The sequence below is a fragment of the Schistocerca cancellata genome, chromosome 1 (genome assembly GCF_023864275.1).
Source record: "Schistocerca cancellata isolate TAMUIC-IGC-003103 chromosome 1, iqSchCanc2.1, whole genome shotgun sequence".
Taxonomy (NCBI): Eukaryota; Metazoa; Arthropoda; class Insecta; order Orthoptera; family Acrididae; genus Schistocerca; species Schistocerca cancellata.
The window spans coordinates 634,955,908-634,982,843 of NC_064626.1; positions in this window are offsets into that span (position 1 = coordinate 634,955,908).

Sequence of the window (26,936 nt, forward strand, 5' to 3'; positions counted from 1 at the left end):
TTTTCTACTTTATAATGGTCCATATAGAGTTCGCAAAATTATTCACGATAACACTGTCGAAGTAGAAACTCTTAAATCTCGACGCTCTAAGGGAATACATCATATATCTAACGTTAAAATGTTTGTGGAGTGACATACTTTTGAGAAACTAACAGTTGTACGTAAATACACGGAGAATGCAAGGATACCGCGCCGTGTTCCGGCGGCGGCAGATACTCAAAGCAACAGTGAAGTCTGCGCGCCGCACAAGGCAGTCGTTGACCGCAAACAATTACTTCCTACGTCATGCGCCTACAGCTGATCGAGTGCTCAGTGCGAATGCACTGACAGCCGTAAACAAATACACAGTCTAATTTCTCCGATTAAATTCAGTATATAGTGACTTGATAAATTATGTTATTAACGTTCAGTATTTTTCAGGATACGGTTGTATAAAATATTTAAGAACTTCAGGTAAATTCTGTGTGTCCGACGTTAAGAGGACTTGCTACCGAGAAATTTTCAGGAAGAATGTAATTTCGAAGAAGAAACTAATAAACTAAAAAGGTAACTATTAATTGAGTTTTTTTTCAGGTAACATATTTCCCCTTAGGTACGTACCTTACACGTAACTTGCTGCTCGCGATTACGTGATTTATACTTTGTGTTAACTGATTTTGACAATGACTGATTAATGAACAGGGTTGTTAATTATGTATATTATGCATCGCTTGGCTGCACTGCTTTTCACTGATGTCACATTTTTTTTTAATTATGTGTCTGATGTGCTTATTTATTTAAATTATAATTGTCACCTGATTAATTGTACTGATTTGGTTATTTATGTAAGTATACTTTGTGATTTATCTGCTTGCGCCTTCATGTTTACTTATTAAGATTACATATGAACATTTATTTGCTTATGCTGATATGATGCTAATGACCTGTTTATTATGTAAGATACATATTTGCTGCTTTGCGTATGGATTGCATATAGAAATGCTGATGTACTGTGTACGAACATTGAGTTTAGGTCATACTATGGTATTAATTATAGATTGTTCGCTTGGCAGAGCCTCGTTGTTGGGATTGTGCTACATCCATTTGTTGACATTGTGTTCTCTACTGGTATATTTACTCGCTATTGCATGTTTTGCTTACGCTCAGTGCCTTATATTTTAAGATAAGAAAATGAACTTTTATAATGCGACGAACGACATTAGTACAAGAAACGTCATAGAAGTCACATGAGCTGGAGGTTTTATGGAAGCTGTATAAATTTATGTTACTAGGAAGGAAGCTAACGACATGACACACCAACACTAGGTTTAGACCATTGACAGTTATTACACTGCATTCTTCGTGAGCAATTGAAATAGTAAGTGACACTTGACACAAGAAACACTCCACATGTTTGCTTCTGTTTTGCCATGATTCTTGAAGTGGTGTACACACTGTGAAATATTACGATTTATTCATTCAAAGTCTTATGTGATCTTTCATACTACGTACTCGCACCTACTTACTGAAAGTTATTCAAACTGAAGGCTGTTAGAGGTCTTGTATGCATTTCTTTTATTTTATGATGGACAAGGTAACCAAAATGAATTTTATAATTCATAATGAGTAGAAGATTTGGCTCAGGTGGACTACACAGAGGTTGTGTGTGGACATTGTGCCTTCGGATTTTATGAGATGATGAATTGAAGTTTGTACTAGGATTTTATCTGTACTTGTTCGAGGAGACTGACTAGAGGAAAGAGTTGTTATGGAAGTGAAATGATATTGGTAATAAGGTTTATATGTAACGACGTATTTAAGAGGTATTATTGAGGTATTGAGATTGTGTGAAGTTGATGACTATTGGAGTTTTAGTGGACAAGAGGTAAGGTAAATGATATTGATGATAATAAGGTTTATATATATCGACGTATTGACGAGGTATTATTGAGGTATTGAGATTGTGTGAAGTTGATGATCATTGGAGTTTTGGTGGACGAGAGGTAAGGTAAATGATATTGATGATAAGATTTATATGTATCGACGTAAGAGGTATTATTGAAGTATTGAGATTATGTGATGCTGATGATTATTGGAGTTTTGGTGGATAAGAGGTGAAGTAAGTGAGGAGCATTTTTTTTTTTTTGTTTGTTGGTCTATATGGAACGAGGAGGATGAAGATGGCAGACTAGAACACTCAAGTGGAAAGAAGATTGTCTACACACACACTTTGTTAATTCACTAAGCAGTATATACTTTTTTTGGAGAGAGGAAGTAATTGCATATCTTGGCACACTGACAGTTGTTCAGCAACCGTACATTTTGATTTGGCTTGGCAAACATTGGTCTTGACATGATGACTATGACATTGAGTAACTATTATTGACTGTAATACACTACTGCCAGTACTACTTGATACACATGTTGAACATCAAATTTTGACAGAATTGCATTTACACAGTTAACACTATTCAATTACACAGTAGTACTAAATATGGATGAAAAATAAGTGAGTGTGTTTTGTGTGTTTTCCTTTCCTAATCCCAAATAATTGGTACCGACCTATCTCCTAAATATTATTTTACTTGTTTGTTGTGGCTTGCACTGACACCCATAAATATTATAGGTTACTGATATTTGTGCAGTTGTAATAGCTAATATGACAATTGTCTGATATCAATGGTGTGTTTATTATAATTTGTATGTTTAGTGTAAGAGCATTGAGAATAATTTTGTAAAAGCAATTGTTGTTCACACCTGCACCTGTTCAACATTGATGTGGGACACTTAGAAATGTTTAGTTTCTGCTGATGAACTGTGTGATTAGTGATAGTGAATATTATGGACTGTTACTTGCACTTTTTCTACATGATTGGTGCCACTAGGACATGTTTAATTTCTGCTGATAAACTCTGATGAACAGTGTGATTAGTGATAGTGAATATTATGGACTGCTGTCTGCACCTGTTCAACATTACTGGGTGCCACTAGTGGAACTGCTTATACTGAAATGATGTCACTTGTAGCTGTCTGCACCTGCTCAACATTGCTGGGTGCCACTGATTGACTGCATCTATTGAAATAATGTCACTTGTTGGTGTCTGCACCTGCTCAACATTGCTGGGTGCCACTGATGGACTGCTTCTACTGAGATAATGTCACTTGTTGGTGTCTGCACTTGCTCAACATTGCTGGGTGCCACTGATGGACTGCTTCTACTGAGATGATTTGACTTGTTGGTGTCTGCACCTGTTCAACATTACTGGGTGCCACTGATGGACTGCATCTATTGAAAAGATGTCACTTGTTGGTGTCTGCACCTGTTCAACATTGCTGGGTGCCACTGATGGAACTGCTTCTACTGAAATGGTGTCACTTGTTGCGGTAGCACCTGTTCAACATTGCTGGGTGCAACTGATGGAACTGATTCTACTGAGATGATGTCACTTGTTGCTGTCTGCACCTGCTCAACATTGCTGGGTGCCACTGATGGACTGATTCTACTGAGATGATGTCACTTGTTGCTGTCTGCACCTGCTCAACATTGCTGGGTGCCACTGATGGACTGCTTCTACTGAGATGATGTCACTTGTTGGTGTCTGCACCTGTTCAACATTACTGGGTGCCACGGATGGACTGCATCTATTGAAATAATGTCACTTGTTGGTGCCTGCACCTGTTCAATATTGCTGGGTGCCACTGATGGAACTGCTTCTACTAAAATTGATGTCACTTGTTGGTATTTGCACCTGTTGACCATTGCTGGGTGCTACTACTGGAACTATCAACTACTTGTTTTTTTGAATCATTGAAAGCATTTTATGTGAACATTTGTATAAACTGAGTTTTTTGTGTATTGTGTAAACTATTATGTAAAGTCACATGTATGAAAGAATTTGTATTGCTTACTGTATTTTATATATTAGGTTATTGAAAGGTCAGTGCAAAGCCAAAATTTTATCTAATTATGTGATATTTACGTAATAATATTATCTTTTATTTTTGTCTGTATTTTTGTGGACGAATTTGGTGGTATTTTCACCACCGATGCTGGCAAAAATACCATCAAATTCTGGCCCGTGGAGGAAGGGCATATGAAAGGTGGCTACACTGAGCCACAGCGCCGGAGATTGCGCCAAAGAGTATTATTCAGCCGCCTCCACTGGCAGTGCTTGTCGAGAAGTCGTAGTGGAAAGTGCTTATCGAGATGTGGTAGTAGTGAGTCGGTGTTGAGATGTTGTAGTTGGGAGTGCTTGTTCCATGTTTTATGCAGTTTTGATGGGCTAGACAGCAGATGTTGTTCGAATGGAGATATTGTAATGATCAGAGTGTTTTTCGTCAATATATATGAAGGTAAAAAAAATTCCCTTTTCTTTTTATTATTTTAATGTCTTAAATAATGCGTCATTACAGGTTCAGTCAACAAAGCATCTGGCTTGTGTTCTTGTATTAGAGTGTAATTCTGGTTTTCTTGCGCAATTATAGTATTTCTATTTTTTTTAATTACTTCATTATAAATGGTACTTAAAGTTTCTTGTCTTACTGAAGAAGAACCGTGCCAGATGTGTACGTTGAATCACACCTCCACACACAGAACAGTTACACTTGTGCTTTGGTTTCGTTGGTTTTATAGTTGCTGGGGACTTAATTAATTAATTGTGTTAACGGAAATTTTCTTTCATTCTTTGTTGTTATGCTATGCAGTCAGATTGCGTACTAATACTGGTCAGGGCCAACCGGTTACGAGACTGCGTAACCGGACAGACAGTAAAATTATTTGCATAATAAAAATTATTTAACTAAGCCCCCATGCACTGTACACTGCAGCAATTTGTGGCTCACATGAACGTTAAATTTACCGTCTAGATGGAAAGTGATGGCACGATGCAATTCTTGGGTGTCTTAACTGACTGAAAGACAAACAGCCAGCATTGTGGTTCAGCTTATGGGAAACAAAGAAACATTGACACGTACCTGAATGGAAATAGTTTTCACCATCCCGTGCTTACGAAAGAACTCTTGAAAACATCACTACAAAGGGCAAACATGATAACTGACTGTCGTCATCTACAGTATGATCTGCAGCATCTGAAACTCGTGTTCGTTACACCAAGGAAGAAACTGTGCACGTTTTTAGATGCCACCGGCGAAGGGAACTAAACTAAAATGTTCTTGATAACACAACAAAAACAATTAAACAAAACTTAATTTGGAGCCCAATACAGTTCTATACTGCAGAGGTTAAAGAAGAAATTGAAAATGAAAATGGTTTCAGTGCAATAAAACGGAAGTCAATGAAACAGAATTAAAATTGGGCAACCAGAATAATAATTACAATACTTGACAGGAAAAGACAATAAATATAGCTTTATAGATTCTGCAATTAATCACAAGCCAAAAACACAACAGTTAGACTTGATGAAGATTAGTCACGCAGTACGTAGCTATACACTGTTGTATCGTTACTCCCGTGACCAACTAGTCACTACAAGAAGCTATTATCAGCTACCTAAAGGACTACCTATGCGTATATCTCAACTCTGTCCTCTGTACAGTAAAACATATAAATGAATCAAAGCATACAAATCACTCACTCTCACAGAGAAAAATAACAAGATATCTTTCTTTGCACAAATGACAAAAATCAAGTCAGCCATACTCACGGCATACTAAGAAGAAGATCAGCTTCCATATAATAAAACATACAAATCACTCACACTCCTAGCATGTAATTCACAAAATCAAAATAGCTCTCACCTTCAGAGAACACATTCGTAAGCCCAACATGCCACCAATCAACAACACTAACATGTTGCACTGTAACCACGTACTTCCCATGCGTAATATATTTGGTGACCAATACACTGAAAATGAAATGTCGTGTGGCTAGGGCCTCCCGTCGGGTAGAACGGATGCCTGGTGCAAGTCTTTTTGGATGACGCCACTTCAGCGGCCTGCGCGTCGATGGGAATGAGATAATGATGAAGAAAACACAACACCCAGTCCCTGAGGAGAAAAGAATCTCCAACCCAGCCGGGAATCGAATACGGGCCCCTTTTGCATGGCATTCCATCGCGCTGACCACTCAACCATCGAGGCGGACACCAATACATTCAATGCACCACTTCTGTTCTGCACTCTATTCTGGATCACCTAACCACAAAGATGCAGCCACTGGCATCTAAAGCACACGCGGATCTTCTCTTGAAATGCAGAGCTCCTTTATTCGCATCCGCTGGAATCTCCGTCCTCTGGCCTGGGAAAAGACATCAACCGCACCAGTGAATGGAGTAATCATCACGATACTTTTTAAGTTACAGACCACATGTCTTAATGATACAAATTATGTATGTTATGTGTATCGCCGCAAGTCGTTACACCTAGGTAACTGATTCAAATTCTCTCATTCCTGTTTTAGTCATGTAACACAACTTTTCTGAATTTTGTGAAGTGCGCAGATTTACTTTCCTGGGTATTTAAAAGCGGGTTACCAATCTTTGCATTACTTCGAAACGTCAAGATCTGACAATATTGGGACAGATTTTTTCAGACAGTACATCATTCTGCAGTAAATCATTGCATCACTGGCAAATAGTCTTAGACAACAATTAACATTGTATGCCATGTCATTTATATGAAACGTGAATAATAATGATCCCAACAGGCTTTGCTGCATAACCGTTACAATTACTTCTGCCGGCGAGTCTTTCCTCCAAGAGAATCTGCTGCTTCCTCCCTACCAAGAATTCCTGAATCTTCACAAATTTCGTTTGATATCCCATACATCACAGGGACGAGTAACAATGAAACTACAGTCTTTATTAGTCATTAGTGTGGCAGCGAATCAAATGCTTTTAGGAAGTCAAGTAAGACCGCATTCACCTGAGTGCCTTGATCCATGGCTTTCAAGACCTCATCATCCAGAGTCTTATATTATAGATGCTACATTTTTTGTCGTCATGTGTTATCCGTGCGAGCAACATTACGTCGCTTTGTGTCCATCAGTCGACTGCAGCGCCCTTAATGAAACCTTCGCGTGTCCCCCCTGCGACAAGTTCAGACACCTTTGTTTCGTCCAGCGTGCTGCGTTGCTCGGCAGGTAGTTGCAGCTACGTCGGACGATGGTTTAACATCCACATTTCGTGGAATACCGTTCAGCAACGTCTGGACTCACTGACCGTTTGTCGACTCCTCATGAGTCGCAGTGATCATGATTCCATTGTTTCAAGGATGTCGGAAGCATTGCTCCCTTGTGGAGTCGCAAGGTAAACCACTCTCGCTTCGTGATTTGTGCAGGTGGCCGCTTTTAACGCTTGGTTCTGTCGCGTTTAAGACGATTCACACCGGACATCGCACCACGTCACGTCACGTCGTGTCAAAACATTGCATAATACTGTACTTTTAAAATGACATTACTCATACCGTTAGCCTACGGAACGGAATGGCACGGAACGTAGGCGTCAAGGATTCTCTGAAAAAAGTTACGACATTGCGGTATCGTCTTTTTTACGAAAATTGCTTCAACAAGGTAACAGACAATAATATTTCGAAAGAAAAATACACCTTTTGTAAAAGTAACTATACAGTGAGAACATTAGAAAAATCGACAAGCTGCAGGGATGGATTCCTGACTGCAAATGGAGGAAAAAAAGTCCTTTCCTCCATGGGATGCAATGCCGTTCACTCGTCGCATCGTGGATTGCAGCATTCTAGCCGGCCATTGTGGCAGAGCGGTTCTAGGCGCTTCGGTCTGGAACCGCGCGACCGCTACGGTCGCAGGTTCGAATCCTGCCTCGGGCATGGATGTGTGTGATGTCCTTGGGTTAGTTAGGTTTAAGTAGTTCTAAGTTCTAGGGGACTGATGATCTCAGATGTTAAGTCCCATTGTGCTCAGAGCCATTTGAACCATTTTTTGCAGCATTCTTTCGCACGTTTCCGCCTCTCTCCGAAAATGGCCAAAGGCATCGTGAACTCGCTGTTGAAAGGCCTGCACCTCAGGAACGGGTTCAGCATACTCGACGCTCTTAAGATCCCCCAGAGGTAATCTAGTACGCCATGCTACTGGGCCTCTACGTCCTATCCAACGCACGCGGAAGATGATCTTGAGATGTCGGTGAACTCTAATGCGAAGTGGGGTGATGCTCCGTCATGAAGACCACAAAACCTGTCGTAATGCCAAAGGCACATTTTCAAGTAGCCCAGGCAAAGTATTCCGCAGGAAGTCCAGATGCATTCCTCCACCGAGGTGTTGTGAAGTGATAACCAGTGGTCGCCAAGAATTCCTACCCGCACATTGATGCTGAACCGACGCTGATGAGACTCCTCAACCATCCCCTGAGGATTGTCTGTAGCCCACAGATGACGATTATGCAGATTGATGATGCCAGTACTGGTAAGGATCGCTTCCTTGGTAAAAACAGATAGAAATCCATAATTGTGATGGTCTGGTGTAAAAATCATACACGAAATCCTTCCCATTGACGGAAATACACTGCCTTCTTCCTTGATCCATTATGGATCGTGGGACGATGGCTGGCATGAAATTCTTGATGCAATAATTTATCAACAGCCGTATGTAGTGTAGAAATTTATTTTATTTTATGAAATTCTATGTGCTACCAGTTTCGGCATTACATTGATGCCGTCTTCAGGACCCACTCGTCATAGTCGTAAAGTCGCTGGATCCGTGAATGAAACCGTCCTGAAACAGCTCTTGGTGGCCAGGCGACACAGTCTGTGTTGCAGGACGATTTGATTCACGGATCCAGTTATATGGCTTCTTCCATATGCTCCGACTACGACGAGTGGGGCCTGAAGATGTCATCAATGTAATGCCGAAACTGGTAGCACATAGAAGTTCATAAAATAAAATAAATTTCTACAATACATACGGCTGTTGGTAAATTATTGCATCAAGAAATACACTGCTGTTTATGCCTGCACTCTTTACAGGTGATGGGGATAGTTAGTGGTTGTCATGCAGGATACACATAACCGTTCAATGTCTTACGCCATGTTGACTAGCCACTTGTCTGGAGCTTGTACTAAGGTTCGTCTCAATATCCTGTAGAACTTGGTCTGCCAACTGTGGTGTACGCCCAGTCCGCTTCCTCCCTGCATGCTCGTACTGCCTTCTAAAGTGTTGATATTCTGCTTGTAAACTTATATGACAAAATATTAATCAGTGTCTTAAAACAGCACCCTGGTGACTTTGGAGCACTGTAGGTGGTGTAGGACTGGTATCAAGTGACATGCGGCCCTGTGACTCTCCACCTCAAGATGATAGTCATGGTGCGGAAGTGGTGTGTTTGTGCCAGTCTGCTGTAAGCAATCAGCGCAGCTAGCCTGGGTAAGCCTGGAGACGTGACAGAATGGCAGAAGGGAGCCATCGAGTTTGGAGGTGCCCGTGATCACATAGTGAACGAAGTGCCCCAATTTGAGAGGGTATTAACGCAGACTGTCCATCATGTCAACAAGGACTGCTGTACATTCTCACTCGTATACTACGGCGTAAGAACTGTGATCGTAAAAAGATCCCAATCTATAGCGAGTTTTATTTTATTTTAACTTTTCAAAAATCTCTTCGTTTCCATCCCAGAAGGAGAGGGGGCGGGCTGCCTGAGAGCTTTTTCATCCTCTAGTCAGCCGTGAGATTTCACATACACATATTTATAGTTCTTATTATTCCACCTTTTACATATGCATCTTCTATTTTTCTGAAATTTGAACAAAATTAGCAAAAAATTTTTCTTTTCCTCTCTTTTTTACATATACCACTGCTGTACACAGTGTCTGGTTACTACATAGTTTGTTTCCTTAGTTTTGAATGTAATTTATTCTTCCTTTTGGATGGTGCCTTGTTGTTTCCTTCCTGCAGTTTTTTTCATGTTGTTCTTTCGTGGTATTTAATGTAGATAATGTGGTATTCCTCTTTTTTTGTTAAGGGCAGCATATTTACTGCTAATTCTGGGAAGTGTTTACAGTGTCCAGCTCATGGTTCTACTTGGGTGCGTGTAATATTGGGTTTCTTGGTTAGGAAGTAGCCTAAATTTGGCCAATTGGGTAGATTTATTTTCTTATTTTTCATCAGTCTTCTGACTGGTTTGATGCGGTCCTGCACGAATTCCTCTCCTGTGCCATCCTCTTTATCTCAGAGTAGCATTTGCAAACAACGTCCTCAACCATTCGCTGGATGTGTTCCAATCACGTCTCACTCTACAGGTTTTTACCCTCCCCAACTCTCTCTAGTACCATAGAAGTTATTACCTGATGTCTGAACACACGTCCTACCATTCCGTCCCTTCTAGTTGCCAGTGTTTACCATCTACTGCTTTCCTCTCCGATTCTCTGGAGAACGTCCTCATTCCTTACCTTATCAGTCCACGTAATATCCAACATTTTTCTGTAGCATCGCATTTCAAATGCTTCGATTCTCTTATTTTCCGGTTTTCCCGCAGTCCATGATCCATCCAAATATAAATTTCATCCTCAAAGTAAGGCCTATGTTTGATGGTAGTAAACTTGTCTTGACCAGGAATGCCCTTTCTGCAGTGCTTTTGAATTCCTTCACATCGTCGACTTCGTGATTTCCAATTCTGAAGTTATCTTTCTCACTGTTCTCATTTTTGCTGCTTCTCATTACTTTCGCCTTTCTTCGATTTACACTCAGTCCACATTATGTATTTAGTAGACCATTCCATTCAGAAGATCATGTATTTCTTCTTCACTTTTAACATTTTTTAAATGTTAAGGATAATAAGTCGCCTTCTCTTCATCTCAGAATAGATGATGAATGCAGCTAGCCGCTAACTTTGTGTAATGTCTTGTCTGTATAGACGTGTATCTGTTGCCTTTAAGATCCCTTCACCTTCACACAAATCTATACAGTAAAGTAAGGGCCTCCCATTTCTTGGCTGATCCGTGATAAGACAGGCGAAAAGTTAGACTAATGGAGGATTATTAGTATTATCTCTATTTTCATTCGCTCTCTCTCTCTTTCTCTCCTTTATCTATGTACAGTTTTTAATATAATATTTCATTACGTGAAATCAGCCAAATAGGATCTTTGGTGGAGTCCTTCGTTTTGGTAATCAGCGGCTGGCTTGCTGTAAGAGATCTTTACATTTATTATTACTGTTAAACACTGCATTCAGTCGGGAGAATCAATCGTGTGGACAATTTGTTCCTTTTACGAAAGATTGCGAATTCCAGATGTGTACGAAGCCTTTTTGGACGATTTAACACAGACTCAGTGATTGCAGGCTCTCTTCGACACAGCTGAAACTTCCCCACTAATTACAGGGCCAACGTGATCATCAAATGATTCAGAAAAACTCATTCGTTCATTCACTCCAGAACAAAAAAGTCCCAAACCTTATTTATGAAGGAAATTGTGTATTAAAACCATCTCTATTACATATCCAGATCTCCGGTGATTCCACGTCTTAATTATTTTCCGTTTACAGTCTCTTTCTCTTCAAACAAATCGCTAGCGGCACAAATGTTAATTGGCTCGCTTTAGCGAGAAGAAAAGCAGAATATGTATCTCTCAGAAACACGTCAATCCCTCAACAGATACTCCAGAAGCTGTCCTAGTTACCACTCTAACAACCATGGAGAATGCATATATGCATCTCTGTTATTTCAAAGAATAAACGCACTAGAAAATACTTTGGCGTCGTCGAGCTGTCGCCGCATATGTTACGAGAAAATCAGATCGGATACCTTTCCAAAGTGAATGAATGTGTATGGCTTGATTGACAATGATTAATTGGTGCGTGGTAGAGGGTATTTTCTGTGGGGACATTACAATGCCCCTCGCAGCGAGCGAAGTTTGTGAGCCTAATTTTGATTCACCGAACACACTTCGCGAGCTATCAATTAGTGTGGGTAGCCCGGAAGTGATGAGTGTCAGTCCTCCGACTGAAAAAAAAAATTATGTTCAAGACAGACGAAAAAGAACAACACTGAAAACAGAATAAATGAAGAGACAGGTACCGCGGCTGTATTGCTTTTACGTGCATCAAGGTGTTATGTCTGCTGTGCACAACCAAGGAAGATGATCTTTCATGTAACTGTTATCAGGGTCTACCCATTCGGGAACTTTCTTAAGCAGGGAAACCTTGGAAAACCTCTTATGCCTAGACCCCCAGCCTACGGTACACAGAAAATAGGAAAGCCTACAGAAGAGAAAAAAAAATTTGAAATTGATCTCTAAAGGAAAGAAAGGGATCGATTTATATAACGATTTGGAGAAGAGTGATTTGTGCCTCTAGCAAAAAAAATGTTACAATAAATAACTCGAGGTTTTTTTTCTTTTTTTTTCTTTTTTTTCTTTGTTTTTTTTTTACAGTCCTGTTCCCAGGACAATATCTTTACCGAAAGGGAAACTCTTCCTGTGAAAGAACTGGTTAGGTTGCACCGTCCAAGATTCTCCTTTTTGAAAACCAAATCCCTACGGCTTCATGCATCCTTTTTCTTACGATGTACTGCAAGGAATTTAGCCATTGACTTAAGGTTTCCATTTATCCATTGACTAATGCTGTTGCCGAAAACATCATAATATTTACTCTAGTTTGAATTTTCTTTTGGACTTCGCATCACCACTTGTGCTTATAAGTCCAAAAATTCTGACACATTTTCTTTCAATGATTTATTCTTCGTAATTTAAAGGATTCATGCAACTTGCAGAGGATTTTGGATTCAAATCATCCAATAATGGAAAGTGTGGTTCATTTTATACAAAGACATAATCCATCATTTCCTTGAAAAGTCATATCATTTATCTATATTCATAAAATTTTTATCCTAAATGCATATATTTCTCCGCTTGATTGCTGTAATGTAAAAGTAATTAGTATTGAGGAATGTGGATTCACTTCTTTCATTTATTCTCTAATTCATCCCGCATTCATACATGCACATATATGGAAATGGATTTTCAAACAAAATTCCAAAGTGAACAAGACCCATTAAATAACTACTAATTCTATGAATATTACTTTCTTTTGACATTCAACAATAAATCAAGAACTCTTAACGTCTAATTATGACACTTTTTTGAAGTTCAACATCAATCAGTTTCCCCTCGCGTTTGATGCGAGTCTCTTACAAAGCATATCTGTGTCGTCTATATCGATTCTAACTCTCGCGCCGACGTCAATTGTTTTGCGCGGGAAATTATCTTTGCGGCGTTAACCGTCACTCATGATTCACTGCCTAAACGCATCACTTCACACGTTTACACATCTAAGCGTGCACTTGAAATTATATATGAACATTCACTGGGAACCTCTTTTGATTATGCAGCGTCATTTTCGGGAAACATTTCTTTCTTCTTGAAGGTCATTCAGATCCTTTATAAATCTTGATGACATTAGCAATGCTAAAGTTCCATGTTTACCCAAACACAGGGGAAGCCTATCTCCACTATCTTCTTTGCAGCACTCGATAGTAATAGTTAGTCACTATTTCTACAATCTGTGTCACTGATTAATTATTTCAGTTTAAAGTTTTCTAACACTAAACTCACACAGTTTATTGTTATGTTTTTACGAGCGTTCATCTCTGTCACTCGCAACACCATTTCTCCCTATCTTCTAATCTTCATGAAATTTTTTCAAGTCGTTATGGGAAAATAACCCTTTAATTTTGTTAGATCCCGGGTATGCTAACAGATAAGCCCCAGGGTTCGGAATTTGTAGAATGATGTATGGGCCAGTATATAATAACTCCTATTTCTTTATACTCTTCTTTATTAAGGATGATCTGGTATGTCTTTTGACTAGTACCTTCTCTCCGACGTGGTACGCCTGTACCCTCTTGATTAATTTGTTATGTTGTTGTTTTCTCTGATCAGCCTTTTGCGTCATATTTATGATGGCTTGTCTTATTTTTTCTTCCCAAGGCATCTCAGTTTCCTGAGTTTTGGGCATATGTTCAGTCCAGAAGTTTTCTTCTTTTGCCTCGAACATCAATTCATGAGGTGTATATCCAGTGGAGGAGTGGGGCATGTTGTTGTATATCTGCTCAAATTCTTCCGCATAATTTGCCCACGCAGTCTGCTTATTATGGCAATAGGTTCTCATAAATCGATTGAACTCTCTAAAAATTCTCTCAACCAAATTTCCTTGTGGGTGTTAAAATGATGTTAGTATGTGTTTCACACCGACTTGAGACAAAGCCTGTTTCCATCGGAGTCCCGTGAATATCTTAGCATTGTCTGTTATGATCACTTTAGGTACACCAACATGTGGAAGATAATCCCTTGTCAATCTTAATACAATTACTTTGGCTGTAGCCGCCTTTATCGGGTATAGCTTTACGTATTTCGTACACACATCGAGAAATGCCAACACATATCTAACACCACCTCTTTAAATAGGTAACGGTCCACACAGATCGCGCGAAATTAATTCTTTTGGTTCTTGGACTAATATAGAGCATAATGGTTGCTTACTCCCTTTTGAATCCGGCTTTGTTTTTTGACAGATTATGCATTTCTTCAAGACCTCATGCACTCTGCGCTTTATGTTGGGAAAATAACAGTACACACTTATCTTGTCTGCACATTTTGTCGCACCGAAATGTCCCCAGGTTAAATGGGTGAACCATACGAGTTTCTCTATTAGCGCCTCAGGTATACAAACACACCAACGGACTTTGTTTGGCCTTCCACAGCGGAAAAATAATACGCCATTTACTAGCTTGTAATAATTTGCCATCTGATCCGAAGGTTGCTGTTGTAACCTTTGAATGACACTTCCCCATTGAGCAACTCTTTTCTGTAACTGTGCCATATGCGCAGACAAATTGACGTAGTACGTCTTATATGGATTTTCCTGCAGCAGCAATACAGGGAATTCTGAGTTATTATTTACTTCAATCTCTTTGGTCAAACCCTGTGGTGACCTTGATAGAGCGTCAGCAATAATGTTTTGCTGTCCTGAAACATGCACGATCTTAAATTGGTATTGTTGCAGAGCGAGAGTCCATCTGGTCAGTCTGGGGTCTAACAGTTTACACGTTTCTAAAAACGTTAATGATTGATGATCGCAATATACGATAGTCTTTGACCCATATAGATAATAATGAAATTTTTTAAATCCCCAGATGACCGCAAGAGCCTCTAATTCTGTCGTCGTGTAAGTTCGTTCACAGTTGGATAAAACACGACTAGCAAACGCAATAGGACAGAAGGTGAGTTGTCCATTTATCTTGCGTACTTGGAAAAGGCACGCTCCAATACCCACATTCGACGATTCTGTTGACAAAATTCTTCTTGCATGTCCGGATGGTACAAAAGCGGTGCATTTACTAATTGCTTCTTTATCTCTTCGAATGCTTCTTGACACTCTAATGTCCAGAGCCAGGGCACATCATTCTTCAGCAGACTATTTAGAGCTGCTGCGTTCATCGCCTGATTTGTTATGAATCTTCTAAAAAATGAGGCAAGGCCCATAAACCCTTTTAATTGCCGCCTATTCGTGGGTGTTGGAAACTTACTAATCGCAATTAGCTTCTCCTTGGTTGGTAAAATTCCCTTTGCGTCAATTATATGCCCCAGGAACTTGATTCTGTTTACTGCAAAATGGGATTTCTGTAGGTTAGCAGTTATTCCCATGGTTTTGAACACTTCCAACACTCGGTTCAGTAAGGTAATATGCTCCTCCCAAGTTTTCGATGCAATAAGCAACAACAAACACTGTTATCCTGCTTCTGAGTTCTGGGCCTAGTGCATAATCTAGAGCTGCTATAAAGATTCCAGCACTAATGTTGAGTCCGAAAGGAACTACAGTAAATTGGTAACTTCTTCCGGAATAAATGAAAGCCGTATGCTTCCTTGATGACTCATCCAGCTTGACTTGCCAATAAGAGCTCCGCAAATCAATGCTCGTCAAATATTGGACATCCTGGAACCGTTGTATAAGTTCGTCTATGTTTTCCGGATGTGTTCTCACTGGAATTATGATTTTATTTATTTCTCTGGCGTCGAGTACCAGTCTAACAGTCCCATTTGCTTTTGGCACGACTAACAATGGGGAGCAGTATGGGCTTGTAGAGGGTTCGATCAAACCCCATTTCAACATGCGATCTATTTCCTTTTGAACTTGAGCCTTTAACCTCCAGGGAACAGGATAGAAAGTTCTACAATACGTTTGTGCGGCTTAACTTAGAGATGGCATATGTATCCCTTAATAACTCCTGGCCTTTCATCAAAAGCGTTTCCATACGTTAATAATAATTCATTGAGCTGCTTCTTCTGATCTTCGATAATGCAGTCGGATTCATTTAACTTTTCAAGCACTAATTGACCGAAATATTCTTGGACTTGGAACTCATTAATTACATGCTCTTTAGAATTTTGGGCCGTCCTGATTACTTGCACACTGATCCCACAATTATATTTTCTCGTAAGCCTTTTTTTTTTCAACAACTCCAACTCAATTTCTTGTTTATTAACATTCAACCAAATTTTTCCTGTTTTAAAATCTATTCTGCATCCGTATTGACGTAGGCTGTCGACTCCGATAATGCAATCTATCACCAAATTTTTTACAACAAGGAATGTGCTTAATATTGCTACATTTCCGAATTCCACACCAAGTAGTGACTGCACCTTTACATTAGCCGATCGAGCCCCAACGGCGCCTACTATTCTGCAATTTTGAACTGGAAATACTGGTACTCGTCTTATCTTTCTGATCCTGTTGAATAGTGCCAGGGAAATAACATTTGTGGTTGCAGCTGTGTCTAAAACCGCCATTATAGGTACGGTCTCCATAATGACTTGCACTTCGTCTACTGCCACCTGTTCCTTATCCTCATCTTGTGGTTCTAAGTCTTCGGTCAGTTCATCTGCCAGTAATCGTCCATCATTATACGTTAGCATGGGTACACATATCCTGTTGTCCCTCAACCAATTGTTGACCGCGCCTCCGGGGCACGAGTGGGTCCTTACAAGTTTGTTGGATTTTGATTTGTCTGCTGGTTGACATCATCCGTCACTTCGGTAATTACCGGTTGATTCGTAGATGTCCGTCCCCACCGATGTTGGCTATTTGAATTCATTCCCCCCGGTTGATTCCACTTTCTACTATTGTTATTATTCTTGGCTTGGGGTCTGAAATTTCTTTCGTTCCGCCACACGGGATTGTATCTTTTCCCGTTCCTGTTTTCCTTGAATAGCCCCTCGCAAGACCATTGCCGGGATTACTATTGAGATTTTGAGGGGTTTCTCCATTATTTAACGATCTCTGTTCATTCCCTTTACGTGTCTATTGATCGCCATTGGTATAACACATACTTCCACCTTGCCTACCGTTTGGCGGGGGTTCTATCTCCCTATATTGGAATCTGTTATTCCGGGCTTTCTGATTGTTCTCTTCGATAATATCTATATGGTCTAACGTCGTGAGCAACGACTCCAAGTCTTTGTCGTTGCCGTAAATCTATTGATTCCGGATGCTAGTTGGTAGTCTTGCCTTAAGTATGTTTATTATGTCTGGCAAGGGCATAGGTCTGTCCCAGTATCTCGTTTTATTTATATATTTTTCGAAATACTTTCTAAGGCTTCCTTTCGAAAAGGAGAAAGGCTCTGGGTAGAGCACCTCCTGCCGTAGGCGTTCCTGTACCCCTTCTGACCAGAACTTTGCTAAGAACGCCTTCTCAAAATCGTCATATGTCAAGCAAACAGAAGTCATGTCCGAGGCCCAGGTCGCCCCCGAACCTTGTATATATCCTGTAACAAAACTGATCTTCTGCCACTCCGACCAATTTCTGGGTAGCACTCCTCTGAAACTTCGAATAAAAACAATTGGATGGACCCCCCTTTTGCAGGGTTAAAAATCTGGAATTGCCGATGCTTTATCATTTTTTCTTCGGCATGGCAAAGGCTTTCGTAATCTCCGTTAGATAAGAATTCACGCGAACAACCAGCTTGTGGCAATTTAATGTTTGAATTACTTACACAAGTCGGTATTGTGTGCGAATGGGCAGTAACTGGCTCTATAGTCGCTGCCAACTTCTGCTGCTGCCCTGTATTCATTTGTTCTGAGCTTTGTTGTGAAGCGCGCATCGACTCTTCTATCGTTTCTTTCCAATGCTCCAAATCAGCACCTAACTGCTGTCGCACCTCCTCAAGTCCTTTCGCAAACAAATTCTCTTCCTATTTGTCAGATAAACTCTGGAATGCTGCCTTAACGTTTTGCTCAACGTTTTCACACATTAGCCTTTTGTTTTCTAATGTGATTTCGGATAATTTACCCGTTAATACGTTAATTTGGTGGTCTATAACGTCTTGACGCTCTGTCAGATGTTCAACGCTTTCCTTTAGGTTAGTCTGTGTACGTGCTAATTCAGGAAGTTGCGCAATTGCACATGACATGGCGTCTTGCTTTTGTACTAATTGCGGAACCATTTCCACTTGTTCCCGTACAGTATCTATCTTAATAGCCACATACTCCTTCATTTCGACACGTATGCGGTGAGTAGATTCCTCACATTGTGCTTTCACCAATTCTATTTGTGCAGTTAATTTTCGTTCCGTCACTTCGGCCTGATCTTTGAGTTCCTTGGTCTTCGCCTCTATCCGCTGCTCTAATTCGGAAAAACTGTCTTGTAACTGCTGCTTAATCTCAGTCTGGACTAATTTCATTTCTTCTTGAGTTTGAGTGACTGTCACTAATTGTGCTTTAATATAGGTTTTCAGATTTTCCTGCCCTTCAGTAACTGAAGCTAATTTCGCGTTAATATCGGTTTTCAGATTTTCCTGCCCTTCAGTAACTGAGGCTAATTTCGCGTGAATGTCGGTTTTCAAAGTATTCATGCTCTCGGTTATCATCTGCATCTGTCTCATGATAATTACCAATGGATCTAATCCATGCTGCGTACTTGCTGTTACACCTCCAGCCGTGTCTACAGTGCGTTCTATTGCGCTATCTGTAGCCATCGGTCCTACAACACTTCTTACTGCATCATTATTATCAGTGCTAACAGCTGAAGGCAGTTGCGTGCTGCTATGCTCTGCTTGACTCATCCTAAACATTGCCCTAGTTAAAACCATATAAATCTTCTACTGTCACTATATATAACTCCCTTCTACTGTCACTATATGTAACTCCGTTCACACAAGAGTACTTCTGTGTCTGCTTTCTTAATTTATTTATTTATTTATTTATTTATTTAACCTGGCAAGATTAGGGCCATCAGGCCCTCTCTTACATCTAACCAGGCATTCTACTTACACTCCTGGAAATTGAAATAAGAACACCGTGAATTCATTGTCCCAGGAAGGGGAAACTTTATTGACACATTCCTGGGGTGAGATACATCACATGATCACACTGACAGAACCACAGGCACATAGACACAGGCAACAGAGCATGCACAATGTCGGCACTAGTACAGTGTATATCCACCTTTTGCAGCAATGCAGGCTGCTATTCTCCCATGGAGACGATCGTAGAGATGCTGGATGTAGTCCTGTGGAACGGCTTGCCATGCCATTTCCACCTGGCGCCTCAGTTGGACCAGCGTTCGTGCTGGACGTGCAGACCGCGTGAGACGACGCTTCATCCAGTCCCAAACATGCTCAATGGGGGACAGATCCGGAGATCTTGCTGGCCAGGGTAGTTGACTTACACCTTCTAGAGCACATTGGGTGGCACGGGATACATGCGGACGTGCATTGTCCTGTTGGAACAGCAAGTTCCCTTGCCGGTCTAGGAATGGTAGAACGATGGGTTCGATGACGGTTTGGATGTACCGTGCACTATTCAGTGTCCCCTCGACGATCACCAGTGGTGTACGGCCAGTGTAGGAGATCGCTCCCCACACTATGATGCCGGGTGTTGGCCCTGTGTGCCTCGGTCGTATGCAGTCCTGATTGTGGCGCTCACCTGCACGGCGCCAAACACGCATACGACCATCATTGGCACCAAGGCAGAAGCGACTCTCATCGCTGAAGACGACACGTCTCCATTCGTTCCTCCATTCACGCCTGTCGCGACACCACTGGAGGCGGGCTGCACGATGTTGGGGCGTGAGCGGAAGACGGCCTAACGGTGTGCGGGACCGTAGCCCAGCTTCATGGAGACGGTTGCGAATGGTTCTCGCCGATACCCCAGGAGCAACAGTGTCCCTAATTTGCTGGGAAGTGGCGGTGCGGTCCCCTACGGCACTGCGTAAGATCCTACGGTCTTGGCGTGCCGGGTGTTGGCCCTGTGTGCCTTGGTCGTATGCAGTCCTGATTGTGGCGCTCACCTGCACGGCTCCAAACACGCATACGACCATCATTGGCACCAAGGCAGAAGCGACTCTCATCGCTGAAGACGACACGTCTCCATTCGTCCCGCCATTCACGCCTGTCGCGACACCACTGGAGGCGGGCTGCACAATGTTGGGGCGTGAGCGGAAGACGGCCTAACGGTGTGCGGGGCCGTAGCCCAGCTTCATGGAGACGGTTGCGAATGGTTCTCGCCGATACCCCAGGAGCAACAGTGTCCCTAATTTGCTGGGAAGTGGCAGTGCGGTCCCCTACGGCACTGAGTAGGATCCTACGGTCTTGGCGTGCATCCGTGCGTCGCTGCGGTCCGGTCCCAGGTCGACGGGCACGTGCTCCTTCCGCCGACCACTGGCGACAACATCGATGTACTGTGGAGACCTCACGCCCCACGTGTTGAGCAATTCGGCGGTACGTCCACCCGGCCTGCCGCATGCCCACTATACGCCCTCGCTCAAAGTCCGTCAACTGCACATACGGTTCACGTCCACGCTGTCGCGGCATGCTACCAGTGTTAAAGACTGCGATGGAGCTCCGTATGCCACGGCAAACTGGCTGACACTGACGGCGGCGGTGCACAAATGCTGCGCAGCTAGCGCCATTCGACGGCCAACACCGCGGTTCCTGGTGTGTCCGCTGTGCCGTGCGTGTGATCATTGCTTGTACAGCCCTCTCGCAGTGTCCGGAGCAAGTATGGTGGGTCTGACACACCGGTGTCAATGTGTTCTTTTTTCCATTTCCAGGAGTGTATTTTACATTCATACGTTTTAGTAGGCATGTTAAACTACATCTAGTACAAAAAGTGAAATAAACAATTAGAAATACATACATATAGAGTTTATATTCGTAGATCATAAGTACTGTTATAATTAGACATTATTGAAGAGACAAATTTTAGATAGGAGTGCTGGCAGCAGGGAGTATGGGGGAGACTCATGGTGAAGGGAGGAGAAGAATAGAGAGACATGATGAAACATAATTAAGGAAATATAAAGGAAAAGAAGATTGTGTGGCTAATATAGATGAAGAGGAAGGCATCTCAGGAGCAAGATAGGAGACGCTAGCTTTGCTATTTGACAGATGAGAGGATTGGCCTGGTACATTAATTTTGTGGAGAACTTTATGAAGATGATAGTAGGAAATGCTTCAACTTCTTCTTAAAAGCAGCAGGAGATTGAATTTTGCGCAAGGTAAGGGACAGTTTGTTCCAGAGGCGGACAGCGGCAACTGAGAAGGAGTTTGCAAAAGTTTTTGTTTTGTGAGTGGGCACAGTTAGGATACCAAATAAGAGTGACCTCGTGTTTCGATTATGATGGCATGACAGGTTTTTAATCTCTGAAGCAAGGTACTGGGGTGCTTGCGCGACGAGGAGTCTGTGAAGTAGACATAGAGTGTGGTAGTCACGCAATTTGTCCGGCCGCAGTCACCCTAGCTCGGAGTATGAAGCACTAACATGATCATATCGGCGAATGTTGCAGGTGTAACGCACACAGGCATTCATGGTCAGTTCTAGCCGTCTTTTGTTTTCACTATTCGTGCCTTGCTGAATCACGTCACAATAGTGGAGGTTCGGTAGAACGAGTGCTTGCACGAGCTGGTGTTTCAAGTCCTGTGGAAATATGTTCCGGAACTTTTTGAGAGCATAGAGACAAGCAGACGTCTTTCGGCAAACTGCAACTGTATTCTCCACCCAGTTGAGATGCTCATCCAAAGTTACACCCAAGTTCTTCACTGTTTTCTGATATGGTATTGGAGTACCGTCGAGCAGAATAGGAGGTAGCCGTTCGCGGAAATCTGAACTTATTAGTTTCTGATGGGCTATTAAGATTACTTGCGTCTTTTTTGCATTTAGTTTAAGCCCCAGGTTTTTCGCCCATGTCACTACTGAAGACAGATCATCATTCATCTGAGCGATTGCAGTGTTTACGTCTTCAGGTCTGACGCTTAGGTAGAGTTGGAGGTCGTCGGCATAGAAATGATATTTACAGGAGGACAGAACCGACGAAATATCGTTGACATATAAAGAAAACAAGAGTGGTCCTAAGACTGATCCTTGTGGCACTCCCGAGGAAACATGTTTCCAGGAAGATTTTTCATTTACGCAGACAACACATTGCTGTCTGTCTTTTAAGTAGCTTTCAAACCATCTCATTCCACTATCAGAGAAATTAAGCTGTTGCATTTTTCTGAGCAATATGTCAAAGTTAACAGTGTCAAAAGCTTTGCTGAAGTCCAGTAGCGTCAATACTGTTGCCATTCGATTGTCGATGGCACATTTCAGGTCATCAGTTACTTTAATTAGAGCAGTGTTTGTGCTGTGATGTTTACGGAAACCGGATTGAAATTTGTCATATAGGCTGAATTCATGCAGGTGTTCAGTGATTTGGTCATGAACAATATATTCAAGTGCTTTGGAAACAGCAGGCAGTATGCTAATTGGTCGGTAATCACTAGGCAGTTGCGGGTTTTCGATCTTAAGGATGGGTCGAATTATGCTTCTTTTCCATGCAGTGGGGTATATTCCGTTCACGAGGGAAAAATTAAATATGTCAGTTAAGACAGGTACTAAGATATCGGCAACATTCTTAATCATAGTTATACCGATACTGTCGTTGCCTATTGCATCAGAAGAGATTCTCATTATTGCTTTTCTTGCCGTATTTGTTGTTACATATTTTAGATGGAAGGTATCGTTTTTAGTTATCCTGTTTGGGGATTCTTGTGGACGGTAATTATCAGCCGTGCTGGTATTCAGAGGTGCAGAGAAGAATTCATTTAATTCGTTAGCTGACACATGAAAAGTAGTTTCCGATTTTGCCTTTCCGACCCCCAAGCTACGGAGATTCTTCCATAGAGTCGTGGGCGTCAGATCGCTGCTTACAAGGGAGCGAGCGTGCCTGATTTTAGCATTGCGAATGCATTGTTTCACTCTGTTCCGTAGCTTTCTGTATTCTTCGAAACGCTCAGGTTTCGGATCTGCCTTGAAACGCCTGTGGGCAGCATCCCTATTAGTCATCATTTGACGTAATTCAGCTGTCAGCCATGGATCAGGTGATTTTCTTACACGGATTGTGCGCACAGGTGCATGTTTGTCATAGAGGGCAGTGAGTTTATCACCAAGTTCACTAATTTTGCCGTCGATTGTAGGTTCTCTGATTATTTGATGCCATGAGATTTCTGAGCAATCGGCTGTTAGAGCGTCAAGGTCAATACGTTTCATGTTCCTACAAGTTATGTAACTCGATTTGATCCTTGGGGGCTGCACAGAGTAGGCCAGGAATATTACATCATGTGCTGAGAGGCCAGGGGCCGATGTTTGACCAACATCTCTTACTTACATGTACATATACAGGTAAATGCAACTGGGACAGGTCAATCAAAACACGTCTAACATGAACACAATTAATCAATGTTCAAATATCAAATAACACTAAACAGAAAAGCGTACACTTCAACTACACTAGCAAGTTTTAATAATAGAAATATAGATCTGGCCTTTTCACTGCACCCAGCGTGCTGTCTTTCGGGTTTATTTGTAGATCCAATTATATCACCTGCGAGTCTTTCCTCTCTTTTTCCATGCGTCAGTTAGGTCAGGTTAGGTCGTAGTTGACATGAAACAGAGAACAAAATTATTTTAGCAACGTCCAAAAACGTGTCCTGTCACGGATTGGCCGTTTTAACATTTTTTAAATGTTAAGGATAATAAGTCGCCCTCTCTTCATCTAAGAATAGATGATGAATGCAGCTAGCCGCTAACTTTGTGTAATGTCTTGTCTGTATAGACATGTATCTGTTGCCTTTAAGATCCCTTCACCTTCACACAAATCTATACAGTAAAGTAAGGGCCTCCCATTTCTTGGCTGATCTGTGATAAGACAGGCGAAAAGTTAGACTAATGGAGGATTATTAGTATTATCTCTATTTTCATTCGCTCTCTCTCTCTTTCTCTCCTTTATCTATGTACAGTTTTTAATATAATATTTCATTACGTGAAATCAGCCAAATAGGATCTTTGGTGGAGTCCTTCGTTTTGGTAATCAGCGGCTGGCTTGCTGTAAGAGATCTTTACATTTATTATTACTGTTAAACACTGCATTCAGTCGGGAGAATCAATCGTGTGGACAATTTGTTCCTTTTACGAAAGATTGCGAATTCCAGATGTGTAAGAAGCCTTTTTGGACGATTTAACACAGACTCAGTGATTGCAGGCTCTCTTCGACACAGCTGAAACTTCCCCACTAATTACAGGGCCAACGTGATCATCAAATAATTCAGAAAAACTCATTCGTTCATTCACTCCAGAACAAAAAAGTCCCAAACCTTATTTATGAAGGAAATTGTGTATTAAAACCATCTCCATTACATATCCAGATCTCCGGTGATTCCACGTCTTAATTATTTTCCGTTTACAGTCTCTTTCTCTTCAAACAAATCGCTAGCGGCACAAATGTTAATTGGCTCGCTTTAGCGAGAAGAAAAGCAGAATATGTATCTCTCAGAAACACGTCAATCCCTCAACAGATACTCCAGAAGCTGTCCTAGTTACCACTCTAACAACCATGGAGAATGCATATATGCATCTCTGTTATTTCAAAGAATAAACGCACTAGAAAATACTTTGGCGTCGTCGAGCTGTCGCCGCATATGTTACGAGAAAATCAGATCGGATACTTTTCCAAAGTGAATGAATGTGTATTGCTTGATTGACAATGATTAATTGGTGCGTGGTAGAGGGTATTTTCTGTGGGGACATTACACACTTTCGTTCAGGATAGCAATATCATCAGTGAAATGTTATCATTGATACCTTTTCACTTTGAATTTTAATTCCACTCTTGAACTTTTATTTGCGTCATTGTTTCTTCGATGTATAGATTGGGCAGTAGGAGCGAAAGACTGCATCTCTGTCTTACATTATTTTTACCCAAGCACTCCGTTCTTGGCTCTTGCACATATTGTACATTACCCGTCTTTTCCTACAGCTTAGCCCTACTTTTCTCAACATTCCGAACTTCTTGTGTCATTTTACATCACCGAACGCTTTCTCCAGATCGACGAATCCTAAGAACTTGTCTTATTCTTTAGTTTTGCTTCCATTATCAACAGTAAAGTCAGAACTGCCTCTCTTGTGCCTCTAACTTTTCTAAAGCCAAACTTATTTTCATCTAACAAAGACCAAATTTTCTTTTCCGTTCTTCTGTATATTATTCTTGTTAGCATCATGGATGCATGAGCTTTTAAGCTGATTCTGTGATAATGCTCGCATTTGTCCGCTCTTGCAGTCTTCGGAATTGTGTGGTTAATGTTTTTCCGAGAGTCTTATATTATATCGCCAGACTCATAGATTTAACAAACACGAATAGTCGTTTTGTTGCGATATCCTCAAATGGTTTTAGAAATTCTGATGGAATGTTATCTAATCTCCTGCCCAATCTCATCTCTAGTCATGCAAAGCTGTTTCAAATTCTGATTCTCATACTGGATCCGCTATCTCTTCTATGTCGACTACCGTTTCTTGTATCACGTCATGAGACAAGTCTTTCCCCTCATAGAGGTCTTCAGTGTACTCCTACCTATCCACTCTCTCCTCTCCATTTAACAGTGGAATTTCCGATGCAATATTAATGCTTAGTGTTTCTACCCTTGCTTTTAATTTCACCAAAAGTTATTTTGATTTTTTAAATGCTGAGCCATTCCTTCCGACAGTCATTTCTCTTTAAGTTTCTACTCATTTTTTCATGCAGCTATTTCGCCTTAGTTTCTTTCCCTGCACTTCCTATTTATTTCATTCCTAAGTGGCTTGTATCTCTGTATTCCTGAAGTTCCATGAACATTTTTGCACTTCCATTTTGCATCAGTCAAATGAAGTATTTCTTCTGTTATTCATGGTTTCTTCACAGCTACCTTCTTCGCATCTATGTTTTTCTTTCCAGATTCTGTGATTGTCCTTTTTAGAGATATGTTCAACTCAACATCCCACTGAGCTATTCTTAATCGCAGTTTCTATATCCACAGAGAACTTCAGGCGTATCTCGTCATTCCTTAGTACTTTCATATTCCACTTGGTTGCGCATTGACCCTTCCTGACCAGTCTCTTCATCACTATCAGATTGTAATCTGAGTCTAGATCTGCTCCTGAGTACGCCTTACCATCCAGTATCCGATTTCGGATGATCTAATCTAACTGAAGTCTTCCCGTATCTCCCTGCCATTTCCAAGCATATCTTCTCCTCTTGTCATCCATGAGCAGATTATTTATTATTACCACCTGAAATCTATTCCAGAACTCAATTAGCCTTTCTCCTCTCTCATTCATAGGACCAAGCCCGTATTCTCCCGTGGGCCCTTCTTCTGCTTCTTCCTCTGCAACTGCATTCCAGTCCCTTATGACTGTTAGATTTTCCTATCCCTTCACGTACCGAATTATCAGTTCAATGTCATCATATGCTTTCCCTATCTTCATCTTCATCTTCATCTTGCAACGTCGGCAGTTTACTTGATCTATCGTTGTCGGTGTTGTCTTGCTATCGATTCTGATGAGGACAAACCTATCACTGAACTGTTCACAGTAACCCACGCTCTAGCCTACCTTCCTGTTCATAACCAATGCTATTGGCGTAATACCATTTTCTGCTGCTGTTGGTATCTTACCCAGTACACATCTGACGAGAAA